Source organism: Taeniopygia guttata, chromosome 10 (assembly GCF_048771995.1).
Source record: "Taeniopygia guttata chromosome 10, bTaeGut7.mat, whole genome shotgun sequence".
NCBI lineage: Eukaryota > Metazoa > Chordata > Aves > Passeriformes > Estrildidae > Taeniopygia > Taeniopygia guttata.
Genome location: NC_133035.1, coordinates 19,134,430 through 19,152,102, shown reverse-complemented (window position 1 = coordinate 19,152,102; position 17,673 = coordinate 19,134,430).

Here is a 17,673-nt window from a genome sequence, read left to right as displayed (position 1 = left end):
CTCTCAGCCTCTGATGTAAATCAGGGGCTTGAACTAAATAATAGATTTGAAGTTACTTAGAGAAAATGATGGAACACATGGTCTTTTTTAAGATTTAGCACAGTTTGTATAAATACTGGCAGGATTCTGTTGCTCTGGTCACCCTGCTGCTGGTGAAATCCAGCCACAGGTGAAATCTTGCAGGTGAAACACAGCACAGAATGTAAAGAAAAATTAAATCCAAAAGGATGAATGAACCACTTGGGGTTTATTCTGGGAATCAGAGGGATGAGGAGGGGAGCAGAGAAGTGCTGCTGCTGGTCCAGCATGACTCCATTTGGAATTATGGTCGGTGAAGGGGCTGTTGCTGAGGGGTTATTCCAGACAACTTCCACTTGTGGTCAGCCCTCAGCCAGACTGAAGGTGGATCCCTGCTGTAAGGCATGTTTTCAGCATTGAGCTCTCAGGTAGCTAAACTCTAAACCTGCTCATAGCAGAATTATTTTAAGCCCTTAACCCCAGAGACACAAACCAAATGTTGATCCCAAAACCATACCCTCAGCTCATCTCCCATTCAAATCCCTCCTTCTGGGAGATGCTGAGTTACCTCTGCTCTCGTTGCCTCCAGTGAGAGCTGAGGCTGCTTAGCACAGTACAGGATCAGACCTGTGTGGTGGAAAACTGCTCCAGTTCCTGAAGAACCAGCTTTAAAAGCAGGAGCAGAGCCTGGTCTGAGCTGGGAGCTGAACCCAGAGAGGGAGGCAGCAGATCCACGCTCCAGTTAATTATATTAAATAACACCTTCTCGTAGATACCCAGATCCCTGTCCCTACCACTGCTGCCACCTCAGTGCCAATTATGCTAACAATGGGTTTCTTTTCAAAGGAGGAAGCAAAAAATAACATTCAGTTGAAACTGCAGGAAGAAACTTCAGTGGGCAGAGGGTAATTATCCAAACTGGAATCCAGCTGGGCAACTGGAGTAACAGACCCCTGCTCTGGCTGGGAGGGATGAGGGGAGCATTAAACCCATGGTGAAGGCAGCAGCTCTTTCAGCACAGTATTTTCAGTCTTTGTTTTCCCATTCTCTGTCTTCCTGAAGAGGCAGAATTGTGTTTTTCAGATAACCACACCGCAAATGGAGAGCTATGAAACCACAGAGATCTATTTTAAATTAACGTTAGCCATGTAGCTGAAACCCACAAACCAAGGCAAGGCTCTCCCCACCATAACTCAGGGCACAAGGCATGTGAGATAAGAGAGCTGCAGCTTTATTTGATAAATTTCAAACCCATCTCTCAGGCAACCTCTCAGTATCTCCTGCAGCTGCAGCACAGACAGCCCAGGTGGGTGGGTGCAACCACAAACCTGAAATTTCCCAGCTTTCATTTTTAATTCAGTTCCTTAAAGTTCTTGGAGGGAAGGGAAGGGATGGGCTTCAGGGTTGGGTTTGGGTGGTTGGTGGTTTGTTAGCCTTTTTTTTTTTTTTTTTTTTTTTTTTGTTTCTCTGCCAATTTAAACTTCATTTTATTATGCTCAGTGCTATGTTTAGGCCTCTCTCCAAAGACTGTCTCCCAAAAATTAAGAGAGAATTTTATTACTACGCAGAGGAACTTCAAAAAGGGATCTGATAGTGGGGGACTTTTCAACCTTGCTTAATGAGATCTAATGACTGGAACTTGCAACTAGACATATTCGACCTTGTATTCAGATGTAATCTCGTAGCTGAGAGGGTAATGACATACTGGAACCACTCCTCATGAAAGGTAGCTGCCCTATTGCTCAGAAATCTTACCCCAAATCAGATATCCTTCTAGAAAGCAGCATCTCATTTGGGGTGGCTGAAGGTCTGGGGGCTGGAAGGGAGAGGGGATGAGATCAAGCTGGTTTCTCTGGGTTGGGGCTGGGAAAGGCTCTCTCAGCCCGGGTATGGCTGTCCTGCCCTGCCCACCTTGCTCCCCGTGCTCTGCAGCCCCATCCCCTCTCCCCTGCTCCACAGCAGGCACCAAGCAGCATTTCCCCTGCCAGGAGCTCCAGGAGAAGAGATTCCTTCTGGGAATGCCTACCTGAGTGCCCCTTATTGCCTGGCTGTAAGCAAAATCTCTTTTGCAGAAACCATCTTAGCCTGAAACCATATCCCCTGCTACAGAAATGAGGTGTTTATGGCTTATTTTGAAAATATTTTCCACAGAAAGGTCACAAATCGTGGGGTTTTATCTCGGTATTTCCATCTTTCCTCCCATTTGGTCAGAGGCCTGGTTAAGAGCAAAACTCTTTTTGGAGAACAGGGCTTGAGGGGCCAGCAGGGGTTCTGGTTTGCTAGCCCCCACAGGAATTAATGTCTGTGTATAGATATATGTATATATATACACATATATGTATCTGTGTATATATATAGCTCCACCCTATACATTTTTTATATATATATAGGTGTGTACATATACATATACACCTATATATACATATATATCTCATATAGATATATATAAATATATATAGATAGATATATATCTGTGTGTATACATATATATACATACATACACACACACACACACATATATATATATATATACATACACACACACACACACACATATATATATATATGGGAAGGATATATCTCTAGGGGAAGGGTTCAGACCTGGAGGAGGTGAAAGCACCCCTGCTGACCAGAAACCTGTTATTCCTGTTACAGGTCCTTGCAGGGTTGTGTTACCCAGCAGGGAACAGCTTTGGGACAGGGGCAGTTGGCACCCCTGAGGACACCCCTGCCAAGTGCTGCTCTCACTGCAGTGGTTCCCCAAAAAGCTGCTGAATTGAACTCTGAGATATTTGGGCTCAGCTTACAGGATGTCTCCAGGCTGCTCCCACAGACCCTCACCCTCCCCCAGATCCTGCTCTCCCCTCCCCACACTCCAGCTGGCCTTAGGATGCTGTGCTCCTTCCAAACATTTCAACTGCTGAATTTGGCTTTTTAGCAACCCTGAAACCTGAAAGGTCTTGGGTGGGATTCCTATAGGCAGGACTTCTGTAGGGGCAGAGCTGAACCAAAGTGAGCACAAAAAGCAGGGAGGGATAAAACCCAAATGGGATTGTTTTCATCAGCAGAGTTGACATCTGAAAACTTCATGGAATAGGGAGAGAATGAGGCTTAGAGTTGGATTTCTGAAGGTATTTGTAGAGCAAAGAGGCCCTGATGGTTTGGTCTGGTTTGCTCCTGACAGATCTGCAGCTTTTGCTCTCCTCTTTGTCATCTAAAATTTGCCTCATAGGCTCTGTTCTCCTGGAAAAGATCAGGGTGAACTGTCAGGAAAACCCCACTGGGGATTCAGAGCACTGGAAAAGGGGTACAGGGCAGCTGGGGGCTCCACCTGGAGAGACCCAGACCTCGCTTCTCTGCCCCCCAGAAGTCCCAGCCCTGGACAGGAGCCCTTGGATTGTCAAATGTGGGCACCAGCCCTTCAGCCAGAAACCCCCACAACTCAAACATTCCTGGGGCTTGGCCCAGCTCTTCCAGCCAGTGTGAAAAGTGAGGGGAAACAGCATAAGGTGGGGTTTTGGTTGTCCAATTTGTAACTATGAAATACATACAAAATACATAAAACAATGATAATTCTCTGTGAAGGAAATTGCCCTTATGCAGGTTTATGAATTGTTTTAAACATGAAAGAATACAAAACATGAAAGAATATGAAAGAATTTTTAAACATGAAAGAATACAAAACAGCAGCATAAACCCAACTGTGGGCAAAAAGAGGGAAAAAGAAAAAAAATGATCAGGTGAATAAGGAGAAAAGGAAACAGATTTGTGCCTGTCCCTATGACAACAGCCCAGCAGCAACATCTTTGCCCTCAGACCCAGCAATTCTTCAGAACTCTTGCCACTGCCCACGTTACCACCTATATTTGGAATATAATTTACAAATAGGAAGAGAATCTCTAAAATATTTACAAATAAGCACCATTTCTACCAAAATAACAGAATCTGCTGCTATTCTGAAAGGCCTGAATTTGATTTTGTAGAAGTTTGTGGAGAAGAGTCAAAATAACCAGAAAATTAAAACAGCACAGGTTCTTAAAAAGTGAAAATAAATGTCTGAGGAGTTTCACACACTCATGTCATTCCTGACCAGCTCAGGCAGGGGTGACTTGCAGGTGCCCAGAGTGACATTTTATATGCAAGAGGAGGACAAGCATCACTGGTGGCATTTTGGTGAGACAGCTCCACTGATTCCCATTGTGCTGGTGGATGAGAAGCCTTTAATTCCCACCAGGTCCCACTTTCCTGGCTATTTCCACTGCTTTGCTGGATGTGGAAAGACTCTCATAAATTTTAACAAAAAATTTAAAAAAAAAGGAATAGGAAAGTGAGGAATGGTCACGGAGGCTTCACAAATCACACAGAGCCCCAGCATATGAGAAAATGTCATTGTTTTATAGAGTGCCTAAAATCCAGCTAGGGCTGCTGGTGCTGTGAGAAAGGAAAGGGCCAGTTCAGGATCCTTCCTTAAAGGAAGAAAAAAGACGAGCTGGAAGCAGGCAGGAATGTTTTCCAGTAACAAATGCCTTTAGAAGGATCCGATAAATCTTGGCCTGGATTTATTTGAAAAGGAAAATTCACATAAAGACACTCCCTTGATCAACATAGCTTGAGTGGCTTATCTTTAAATCAAACCCAAAAGCTCCAAGGCACACATCTTTGAAATCTGAGCTTTAATGGCATTAAGAGACTCAGAGACCACCAGTTTCAGACTCAGATCCTGAAAAGCAGGACTTGAACCAAACTGGTTGATTGTATCCAGAACAGCATTTTTGTTTTCAGCTCGGGGGAGGCCAGAGAGCGAAGGGTCAAGCAGGACTGAGATTTATTTACTGGCACTGAAAAGTAAACACCAGGCATTACCCTGATAACAACCTGGCCCTGACAAAGGCCATTGGCAAGGCACATTCTTGAGGAGGAAGAGTTTGGGTTGCTGGATTTCTGCTTTGCTAAGGGGATAGGCAGTGAAGCAATTGCATTCTTGAGTGCAGACAGGCTGGGAGAGCTGCCCTGTGCTGGACGTGGCAGGGGAAGGTGGGAGGCAGGCAGCACTGCACAGGCAGGATCAGGGCTCTGCCAGCCCCTCTTTATTCCCCTGCTGGATAGAAACAGCACAGCTCCACTCTCCAAAACCCAGCAGAGAAAAGAAATGTCTCATCAAAGAACTGATGGCCTCACTACAGAGCTTCTGTGTGAGGGTTTGGTTCTCACCTGCATTTACACAGTTACACTCTTATCCATCCATCCCCACTGGCACCAGTGGGGAAGAAGCTTACTCCAGGAAAATCCCTTCTGGGTAGGCTTAGAGCAAAAAAAATGGGAAGGATTCTGCCAGGGAAAGGAAATACAATTGAAAATCCTTATGCTGGGAGGCTTGGGAAGAGCAGCACAGACCTTGGGTCAGTAGGAAGGGCCTCCTGTGCTGGCAGGCTGATCTAGAGCATCTTCACACTCTGCATTTAATTTACCCATTCTATTTAATTTTAATATTTCTTAATTGCATAGCAAAGAATACTTAATTCAAACAATAATTAACTTTTAAAGCAGGGCTTCCAAAATCAGAAGATTCAGTGACAGCATTTCTGAATGCTGTCACTCAGACACAAACACTGGGGATCTGAGCTCCAAAGAAGACTGAAAGCATCCCAAAGAACTGCCCCAGGATCCTGGCAGGAAGCAGGGTGAGCAGCCAAAAGCACACGAAACACAGCTGCAAAAAGTCCTCCTGCCTGAAAACTGAGTTTCTTATGCTAATACAGATGTTTTTCTCAGGTGCAGAATAACTGCTGGGGGGTGGGACCTGCAGCCACAGTCCTGGTGAGGAAGGGCACAGCCACATGCAGAAAACTGAAATTACTATTTTAAGTGTGCAGCTGCAGAGAGGTTTCACATGTTTTCTCATCCCAGCCTGCTTCTCTTTACTTGTGGATTTACTTGTTTACATCAGAACCTTTTCTGAAGGAAAATACTGAGAGGTTTTAAATATTTAGTTCTCCTGAACCAGGGCTCACAGAAAGCCCTTTGTTGTCCCAATCTCTTTATCTGCCTCATAGCCCTGATTTTCTTCATTTTAAGGGACCTTAACATATAGCACAGCTTGATAAATTTATGTCTCAAATTACTCTGAGAATAAGCACAATTTAATACTTTGTATATTATTTGCAGATTTGATTAACATTTGATGACAATGTGTCTTGGCTGGGAGCCCAGAGTGCACAATGCACCTGTCAAAAATGAAGAGCCCTTTATACCCATTGCCTTCCCTGGGACTTCCACATTAATCATCACAATTTGCTGCCTTTTTTTTCCCCAAAAAGAAACCTAAATAGTGGGTTTGGACTGAGTGCTGCTGAAGTTTTTTATGGGATAGATGGAATGGACTGCTGGCCATTCAAATGGACTTTGATCTGTGAGTTGGGTTGGCCAGTCCCACCAGGATCTTACTGCACTTTTCCTCCCTTTTTTTGGATGGAAAAGGAGGAGAATTTAGCATGTCAGAGCATTTGTGACAGTCAGTTTGCATGGAGAAGCAGCTCTCCTGGCTGCTGATCCCCATGGCTGCACTTCACAATTCCATTTTTATACATTTGGGGTACAGGGGTTTTCAGGTTCAAGAAAATCAGTTACTTGGTAAAGTTCCTGCCTGCAAAGCCAAAATACATCCCATTTTTTCTGGTGACAGCAATCTGGGCTAGGACACTGCCAGATTCAGCTGCACTGAGGGATTGGATGTGGCACAGCTGGAAGAACTTCCTGCCCCAGCAGCTGAGCTCCCCCCTTCCAGCACTTGCTTCATTTTATTTGTGAGGGGCAACCCTGCAGAGATCTAAACTGAGGATTCATAGAATCACTAAGGCTGGAAAAGACCTCCAAGATCATTAAAATCCATCTTTTGACCAATATCCTCTTTCCCACTCAACCTCATCCCAAAAGGCCACATCTGCTGGGTTGGTGAACACTCCCAGGGATGGTGACCCTGTCACAAGTCCTGCCCTGAGCCTGTGAGCCAGGCAGGGCACAGCTGGGATCTGAGTCACAGGGACATCATCCCAGCCAAAGCCTGCTTCCCTCTGAAGGCAGCTTGCTGGGGATGGAACAGGGAAAGCAGCAGGAAGAAAAACCTGTGATATTCCAACAGATTTTTGGCTACAAAGACCACACTGCGACGTCTGCTGACATGGAAACACCTCAAGGCATGTTTTCTTCCCCCTGGCTTCTCCAATATAATAAAGATACTGTTGACAGGTGACAGATTGTGGTCTCCCAAACTGAAAGATGAAGGAGGAAAACAAATCTGTCGATCCATGCTGTGCCTCCTTCGGAGCATGGAGCTGGAGGAGCAAGAGCACTCCCACAAAAGGCCAGCACAAAACAGGGACTCTCTGTGTTTAACCACACAATTGCCCTTTATGATTGTGTGTTTTGACATGTTCTTTTTGATCACTCATGATCACTTTTATTATTAAAAAATTCAAAGCTCAGAGTTCTTCTTGTAAGCTGTCAACATAGAAGAGCCACTTCTATTTGCTTCAGCCAGCAGCATGTGGGAATTCAATGTATTGTTAATTAATGTTTCATAGTTTGATCCTGAAAAACTCAAGAAGCAGCTGAGGTGATGGAAAGCTCAACTTTAACTTCTCTCTGTAACTTATTATGAGGTACCTGTGCTGGTACAAATGGGCTGTGCTGCTGCCAGAGCAGGAAAGTGGATTTTTATCCTCACTCCACACTCCTGCAGATACCACCAGAAAAGGGATAGCTTCTGGTAACAGAAAACATCAGATCTCTCCTTTATCCACCTTCCAGTTGTCCCACAGAGAGGATTTTAACTCATCTGTATTCCCTGTAACACGTGGGGGTAATGGGGAGCAGCACTCCCTCCTTCCCACTTTGGCCTTTCCCTGCTCATCTCCTTTTCTTTTAACATTTTCTTTTATTTACACAAAGTCCTCCTGAATGCTTTTAATCTTTCTGGCCACTGCTGAATTATGTTCTGTAAAGATGTTTAAGGAACTCTCAGCTCTGTTTATATACATACATAGAACAAAATGCAGTAGGTAGTGCAAAATAAACTTTCCCATAATCCTTATAAATCTGTCTTGTTTCAGAAAATTGTTCTGCGTGGGAGAATGGTGAGGTCACTCCAAAGGCCTAATTGCCAAACTCCTTTGGCAATTTTTCCCACCTTCTCCTTGTCCTCACCCCTCTGCTCCCCTTCCCTGCTCCATCCTGTCATCATTCCCGTTGTTCCTTTATTCATTTAATACCAATCCCAGTGCACCTGGAAGGAAACGCACGTGAGGGCAACTTCAAGAGCAATAATGAAGTCCTTAAAGGAAAGCACATGGCGAGTCTGAGCAGTAAAGAATCCCAGAATCCCAGAGTGGTTTGTGTTGGAAGAGACCTTGAACCTCATCCAATGCCGTGGCAGGGACACCTTCCACTGTGCCAGGCTGCTCCAACCCTGTCCAACCTGGCCTGGGACATTCCAGGGATCCAGGGGCAGCCCCAGCTGCTCTGGGCACCTGTGCCAGGGCCTGCCCACCCTCACAGGGAACAATTCCTAATTCCCAATATCCCATCCATCCCTGTCCCCTGGCAGCATGAGCCATTCCCTGGGTCCTGTCCCCCTCCCCTTGCAAAGCAGAGCCCTGCTGACAGCGCCGGCTGCGCTTTGTGCTGAGCAGGGACCATTCCTCACCTGTCAGCACAACTGAGCTCACATCAGCATTTCCAGGAGCAGTTGCACTGCAAAAAGAAGTAACAATATCCAGCAACTCCTTCTTAGCAGGTTTCCATTCTCAAGCCCCTTCTAGAAGCTGGAAGAGCTCAAGGGCTGCTCTGAGTAAATCCCACTGGATAAATAACTCAGCTGAAAGCACAACCAACGCTCTGCTGTGCTATCGGGCTACAGAGCCAATAAACTAAAACAACACTCATGAAATCACTTAACCAAGAGGAGCTTTCCCAGTCTTGTTTCATGGGAAGAATGGCATCCAGCCCTGATCCCCAAAAGCAGCAGTCATGCTACAGGATTAATAAACCCAACTTCAGCAGACGCGGCTCCGCACAAAAACACGCGCTGAGGTTCTCTTAAAAAAATTCCCCAGCTAGCAATGCAAGGAAAAATATGTGTAATGCCCTGATACAACTGACAAGAAAAACAGAGAATAAGATTTATAGAGTAAATTCATTAAACTTTCAACTTGCATTCCATCGTTCTGGAGTCGAACTCAAATTACTGTATGAAAGCTCTTTCTCATGGAACTAGATGAAATTTAAGATTACTTTTAATTACAAAGGGTGTGGGAGAATGTTTTCATGGGAGACAAATACCTCTACACCTCTTACCAGTGTGGATTTAAGAGGTTCACAACAAACAGAAACTGATTTATGAGCATTAGGGCATCATTGTGTCAGGCTGCAACATGGGCTGAGACTTAATTTCTTTACTTTTACTGCCATGTATATATCTTTTGCAAGTTCTAATTGGAAATTAAAATGGCAGAAATTTTATGGGAGGAAAGTTTATTACTACTAATGGTTTTCAAAACTAGGCTACAGAAAAATATTAACTGTGGTGATGATGTGCTCTTTTTAATTTAAATTTAGCTGTGCTTTCAATAACTTTTTACATAAATCACGGTTCTGCCAAATTGTTTCTCTGGTTAATCAAACTTATCCTGTTTATTGAATAAATAGTGGCCTCTGCCTTGCTTTTATTTAGGAATTAACAATTGTGCAGGAGCTATTAGCTCACATGCAGGTTGCAACCCTTCTTTTCATCAAGATTTCCCAAGTTTGCCAAAAAGAAACCCTTTTACAATTTCCTGTCACCTTGCCAAACTTGCCATTCCTGCTGAAGGTTTCTGTGCTAAGTATTGGGGGTTTTTTTGTTTTTTTTTTTTCCCTAACCAAATGGTTCAGCAACTTCAGAGGAAAAGGGTTAAAACAAAGGAACAAACCCCCCTGGTAACCTGTCATTAAAGACAGATAACACAATACATGTGCCAGGGGGTCAGCTGAAGGTGAACTGTGACAGTTCTGAACAGCCAGGCACTTGACTTTGCAGAAAAAGAACCTTTTAAGGCAGCTCAGGTTTGGATGTAAGAGAAAACAAGCACATCCCTGGGTGCTGAGCATCTGTTTGCACACATTCACACCCAGCTGAAATGGATACAAAAATAAATTAAATCTACCAGAATGCAAAGACAAAACCTGTGCACACATGAGCACAAGCATCACTTTGAGATGTGGATGCTTTGGATTGAAGAAAGGTAAGAAGAAGAGGTTGCTGTGTTATCAACTGATGTACAATTTAAGCCTTAAATTATTTTCCTTTTTGATGGCTTCTGCATAAAAGTGTAAACTGTGACTGCACTCCTCTCTGGGAGCCCTGGAATGGAATTATTGGCCCACAGAAAGGTGAAATAAGCTCTGTGAGACAGGTACTTCTCCAGCTCTGAAAGGCTGTTTGTAATGAGGGTCACAAGAACAGAGTTTGGAGGGTTAAGAGAACAAGACCTGAACAGAAAAATTGCCTGTAGATTATTGCTTTTTAAATTTCAACAGGAACAAAAGACATCAAAATTCAAGCATGATCTGGACTGCCCCAACCCTCAGCACACAGTACTTAAGATAAGTGCTTATCTCTGCACCCAGCATCTTCTGTCATGGGACTGGTATGTGCAGTACCCACACCAAACCCTGCACACAACCCTTTTGCTCTCTGCCTTCCATCCTATTTTCAGCTATTACAAAGGGGTGGAGAAAAGCTGTAGAAAACACCAGGATGCAATTGCAGGGTCAGTAATTCCAGCATAAGTCACTGCTGGCACCGTGTCCTCCCCATCCCTGCTTGTCAGTCCTGGCTGAGCTGTGATCCAGAGCAGGGACCTGATCCAGCTCAGCAACAACCAAACCCATAACAAGGTGATGTCAGCACAGGAGAGGAGCTGGGATGAGGAGGAGCAGCAGGCAGGAGGATGGAACCACCCTGCTCCACTGCAAACACAGTCCCAGAGCTGTGGGGCCACTGCAGCTGCTGCAGTGGATTCCTGTGTAAATGCACACTTGCTGCAGTGGATTCCTGTGTAAATGCACACTTGGATTGGCTTTGCAGGTCCATCCCAAGTCCCACAGTTTCGCTGTCGTGGCTCCAAAGGCATCCAGACAGGATGAAAGACTTTGCTCCTTCAAAACATTTTGCAAAAGCTAATTATTACTCCTGTGCCGTCTTTCAAAAAAGAACTAATAAGACCATGTGCAGAGGCACAGCTTCTTCAGGTTAGGGGCTGGTTTATATCCCTGCACTATCAGGGGACTGGATCTTGCTTTCAAGAAAATGCATTTCATGCTGTTGTACTCCTAAAGGGAGGATCCACTTGTTTATGGCAGGAATTTCAGGCAGGAACCCAGGCTCTGCTATTCACAGATATGGGAGTCAGAAGCCACTGGCTTATATAAGGAATTAAATGAACAGAAATTATTTATAGAAACCGAACTATCAGGTTGAACTGATGTCCAGGTGGACACATGGAATTGTTTCTGTGCTTCCAAGATGATATTTTTTTTTTTCTTTGATTTGGTTTGAGGTCATTTTCCAGATCTGCTTTAGTATTAACTGAAGCCTAGCTGGTGCTTCTTGTGGCACTGTGCTCTCTGCCAAGCTTTAGTTTTGGAGTGATTAATGGCAGCTTTCATGTGTCACCACCCTCGTGAAAATGCCAAGTACACCTGCAAGGAGTCTGTGGAAGCTCACGAGTTACAATTCCTTTATTCTCTGGTATTTCCTTTGTTAAAAGTTGAGCTCCTACCTTGAAACACTTGAAATCAAGGAAAGGTGTCTCCATCACAATCCCAGCATGTTTTGGTGGTGACCCCAACCTGAGCTGCAGGAGGGAGCTTGCACCTGGGGCAGGGCAAACTCCTACCTTAATTCCATGGATGGGGAACAGTGTTCAGAGAGAGTTCATCAGGGATTTTTGTTGCTGTTTGTGCACATTTTCCTCTCTGTTTTGTGTTGCTGTAGCCAGTTTTACAGCCCCATCAACAACTTTCAATGATTTTGTGCCTTTTTCCACACGCATTTTCACACAGCAGCTTCCATTTCCCTTCTTTGCTGGGCTGAGGGAGGGGAAGGGGGTGTTTGGTTCCCATTGACAAAATCCTCTTCCACAACTGCAAAACTGTGACTTCTACAGCATCTGCTGAAGTTTTCTTTAACCACTCCCCATTATCATCCACACTGTTTGCTTTAGGGTGTTTTTCTTTTTCTTTTTTTTTCTTTTCAAACCACTTTGCTCATAATTGCTTTAATCTTTGGGAAAACAGCCCTTTTAAAGAATCCAGTATATCCATTATACAATTAATGACTCCCAGTGGTCTTCCCTAGCGTGAGATGCCTTGACAGAAGGGAAGTGGAGCAGATTTATTTGCAATGGCACTTCACAAGATCTTGTTTCAATTTCTTGGCCGTGCTGCTTTCTGGGACAAGTAGGTCATAGCACATAAACAGACAGCACTGCCATCAAGCTTTCCTTATCTTCCTCAATGTAAAAGTGGGATATGAAAAATTAAGTGAAAAGCTAAATTATTATTCACAGTTTTGCAATGTTTTAACACTCCTGTTGCTGTATGCTGTGTCCCACAGATGTGATAAACAAGCAACTGTGAAAACAAACACTGTAAAAGGGGAGGGTGGAAGAAAGGAAATAGGATTATTCCCATTTTACCAAAGGAAAATCGAGGCACTGAAAGATGAAACAACTCGCTCATAGCACAGGCACACAGGGAAATGGAAGAAGAATCTGGGACTGAACTCAGATCTCCCACAACACAGTCCAGGACTCTAACCACAAACCATTCTTCATCCATAATGAATAGCTCCTGGCATGCACACCCCAGCACCCAGCCAGGGAAAGGGACATGTCTAGTCAGGAGAATATTAACACTTAGTTGCAAAATGGTCCCTGGACCGTCCCTGGGAGCGCAGGATCCAACCCAAGTGTTTGATGAGATGATGAAGCAATTCAACCGTTAACGGGAGATTGATTCCTCGGCTAAAAAGGGCAATGATGTAAACTCGGGACAGAGGCTGAGACTCTCAGTTTCTGGAAGAAACACACTCGATTCATATGCTGATTTAGTTTAAAAAATGGAGCTCATTTAAAGTGGGGTGAAGCTTTTGGCATCCTCCAGTCAATAGTTCATGTAATGTACCATACCAGAAGATCTTCGTGTTCCTGCCAAACTTACAGCCAGCAGAATCCTTCACTGGTGATAGCTGAACGTTGCAGCCCTGGGAGAGAGCAGGCATTTCCCATGATATATGGGGAATCATTTTCTTATTGGCAAGGTCATTGGAAAATTGCAAAATATTTTGCCTAAAACAGAGAGAGTTTCATGCTACTTTTTGCAGGAATGTGTAAAGAAAAAAAAAAAAACAAAAAAAACCCAAAAAACAGATAGAAGGCAGTTCTGTGATTTCCAGGGGATTTCTGTTAAAAGATAGGAAAAATAGGCTTTTTGTTTGAAGTGCAAGTGTGAGGTTATTGAGCCTGTGATGTGTTACAGCTCCTCAGAGCTACCATGAATGGAACAGCCTGAACCATTCCTGGTTTATCTTTTTGAGCTCATTCCTGAGGCACAGCTCCCACTCCAAAGCTCTCAGTTTCACCTGCAGCAGGGGCAAATTCCCTGAATCCCCCTCTCCAGCTCCCAGAGCAGCTCAGGACTGCTGGAGCCATCAGGAGTGGCAGCACAGAGGTGGCTCAGTGACAGCCTCTGTCCTGAGCATCCCCACATCCGTGTCAAACCAGGCACTGAGCTGCCTCTAATTTAAATCATATGCCAAACAAGCCACAGGCAAAAGCAAAGAGCAGCACTGAAGCCTGACACTCAGAATTCCAGCAAAAATATCTTTCTAGAGGGTTCAAGGAGCAGCACTTCTGCTTTCTACCACAGGAAGATCATCTTGGATATGATCATGAACCTGCAGAGATTTTTTCAGTAGCACTGGAGAAAAATGTGCTGCTGCTGAACAGCAAAACCAGCAAAACAACACCTTGGCATTTGGCCTCTGGCCAAACAGAAATTTGAACATAAGGTAGAAAATTTATCATTGGGCTGTTGAACTGAAGCTTTGCTCTTTGCTCAGAAATAGGGCAGAGCCCCAGCAGATGAACCCCACACTTTTTGGGACCAGACAAATGACAGGAGGCAGAAATCCTGTTTGAACAGCCCTGAGAAAGTGCTGCACCAAGTGTGGAGATCACAACGTCAAACAGCTCCTCAACGTTCTCTCTTCTCTCAGAGGTTTCCTGGCTGAGAGAGAGGGCTGGAAAGGAGAGCAGGGAACGTGGCCACATGTCCAGGCCTGTGTGTGCCCCCTGAGATGTGCCCTCCTGCCCCTGCCTCCCACCTGGGAGCTGCTGAGCCTCCCTGGTGCTCCTGGGGCACACTGGGAGCTCTCACTCACATCCAGGTCAGCACCACCTGGATCCACCAACAGGCTCTGTCTTGTGCTCAGTAGCTGCTCACACTAAATGAGGCTTGGATTATTAACTCTCCAGGAGTTTCACCCAAACTGAATGAAGACTGTTACCCACATGATGTCAGCTAAGGTATGGCTGTATCTCCTTTTTTGGCTTATGAACTTGGGGCGTGTCATTAAACTGATTTAATTTGCAATATTATGAACTGGAGTCCCTGAAGCTCCTGATAGCAGTGATGGCTTCAAATTCCTTCCAAGCAGAGACCAGGTTTTCAGTGCCAAAGCAGTGTAAATCTGGGGCTGGGTTCTGCCCACCATGGAAATTCTCAGCTCAGAATTGGCTCTTCAGGGGAGATGGATGGTTCCCCAGAGTCTGAGGCTCTGGGGTTGTAACTGTGTTTTCATTAGGAAGGTTCCCAAATCCACATCCTAGTGCCAAAAAAATGCATAAAACGGATAGATGACAGCTCTGTCCCCACAAAGCACCACCAGTGGGAGGAATCCCAGTCACTGCAGCCACAGCTGCACCCCAGCATGGCCCTTTTTCTGCAGTGGGGAGGGAGGGCACATGCACTGCAGCGGTGCTGTCACAGGTATCATCTGTCACCACCCCAACTCGGTAGCTGCCCTTAAAACTGTCTGGCTGCAGTGTGAAACTGCATCTGGAATGGAGATGCTCACGGAGGGAACTTCCTGGAAAAGCACATTAGAAAACACTTTCCTCTTTTTTCAAATATAAGACTCAGAGCTCAGAGCAAAGTCTGCACTAAACCCAGCACGCTCAGGCTGTAAATCTTGCTGGTGCAGAACCAAGTCCTCGTCCTGGCTCAGCAGAACCTCTTAGATTAGGTGGTGGCGTTTGCTGCAGGTTTAGGACCAATCTGTATAAATTTACCCCTGGCTCCCAACTTGTCCAATATTTCCCCCTTTGCTCCCAGACCTGATTTGCACAGAGCCCAGGTAATGAAGGGCATCTGTTCCACATCACCCTCAGGATGCAGTGTTGTGGCTCGAGGCACGAGTGCAGCTATTCCATCTCCAAATATTTGCCTGAAAACACTCACTTTGGATCTGCTTTTCTGACATTTGCTGGGAGAGTTTTCCAGAAACACCCCCCCAGAGTGAGCTGGTGTGCTGTGCAGGGAGCCATGCTGTGAGATTCCAGGTCAGGAGCTCTCCCTGATTTCTCCTTTGCAGGGCTGGGTGCTGATTTCAGTCAGGCTTGGACCAGCTTCCAGCAGAACTCCCCATCCCTGCAGGTCACAGCTGCAGTGAGCCCAGAACCCAGCTGCTTGCCCTCATGCAATTCCCATTACTGGGAATGCTGAGCACAGGCTGCTTCTTCCCTTTCATTCCTCCCCACATAAAAAAGCAAACACCTCCATTTATTTTTTTAATCTAAGGTACTCCAGTGACCTTTTCCATTTTGAGAGCACTTAGCACTCCCTCCAGGCACCTGCAAGAAGGCAAAGAGAGCTATTCCATTATCCCTCAAGGAAAAAAGAGGAATCTTTCTTTTCTTTTTTTTAATCTTTTCTTTCCCTCTCTGCCTTTGCTGCAATATCCATTTTCAGACTGACCCTTTTCCCCTCTCAGAGTTTCTTTTCTCTGCCTTATATTTCTACTGCAAGGATGCAGAACTGAAGCAACTGCTTGGATCTGCTCTGCACAACCTCGCTTCACCCAGGAGTGGATTTTGGGAGGAAGAAGAGGGATTACCTCATCCTTATCTTGAAGCTACTCCTTTCTCTTGACTGTGTAATTTGCCTGACATCCCATATGCACCAAGTCCACTGAACACCAGTGAGCTGGACAGGTTCCAGTCCAATATTAATCCAGGCTCCTTGTTAACTCCAGGATTTCACAAACCTCAGTGTAGGAACTAATGAGAAATCAGAATCTGGCGCCATGGCTGGACTGAAATCAAACCATGAAGCTCCTTCCCGACCTATTATAAAAATTACAGTGTGGAAAGTGAATTTAATGGTGCAGAGTGCTTAATTGTAATATCAGTAAAGGCTTTGATCTGGGTGACTCTTGACATCACAGAATGAGGAAACTCCCTTAATGATTTGAAAAACCACACAAATGGTTGGGGAAGGAAATTTGTTTTATGTGTATATATTAAAAACTGTTACTAAGTCTCAGGAAGAATTTTATTTTGGCGGGGAAAAGGGATCTGTATCACAAAGGGAAACAGAGGTTGGCTTAAAAAAACAAACAAGACATGGAGGACATTTTTAGTGCAGTGGAATCACAATGGCCTGGTACGATATTGCTGAGGATTAAGAAATGTGATGTTCTTAGCATGGCCTGTGCTAAGTGTGGGGTTTAGCCCAGGAGCTGCAGCTCAGGTGCCTCAGAGCTGAACAGGGCTGAGGGGTGAATCTCTGCCTCCTTAGCCCATGGATGATGCAAGATCCTTCTCCAAAGCAGCTGCCTCCAGTTGTTGTGTTGGAAGAAGAGCCATGGCTCCACTGACCCTTCCAAGTCAAAGCTCAGGAATTTTCTTTAACAGAGGCTGGCTGAAAGGCCCAGGCAGAGGCAGAGAGGAGGGAACTGCACCTTAGAAATCAAACATCAGTGCCTCTCCCATCCTCCCTCCCAAGCCAGAGGTCTAAACACCTCAGGAATGCTCTCAGCAAGAGGTCCTACCTCCAGCTGGCAAGGAACAGCCACGGGCTTCAAAGCTCTGTCCCACTTCTGCTGGATCTTCTGCATCTACCTTAACGTCAGAGATGACATTTGACTCAGCCAGGTCCCCCAAAAGGAAGAATTTCCTGCACCTTAGGCTGCTGACAGCTGCAGAGTTGATCTGGCAAGACTATTTTCATAGTCTGATGTGAAAACCAGAACTTTCAATGGCGCCAAGGCACAAGAGTGTGATCTGTGGCTTAGGAGAGGAGAGGAAAAAAATATATCTATTGCTACAACTACAGAAAAACAAGTCAGGGTGACTCATGAGGTGTCTGTGGTCTTTCAAGAAGAATTCCCAGGTACCTGGTTTCCACTGCAGCCCAGGCTGCCTCAGTAAACCTCCAAAGCCACCTGCCTGGGTGGGAAAAGTCTCATTTCAAAGGATTAAAATTTAGAGCGTCGAGTGGTTTAGCTGATAAGGCAATGTTAGGTCATAGGCTGGACTGGATGATCTCAAAGGTCTT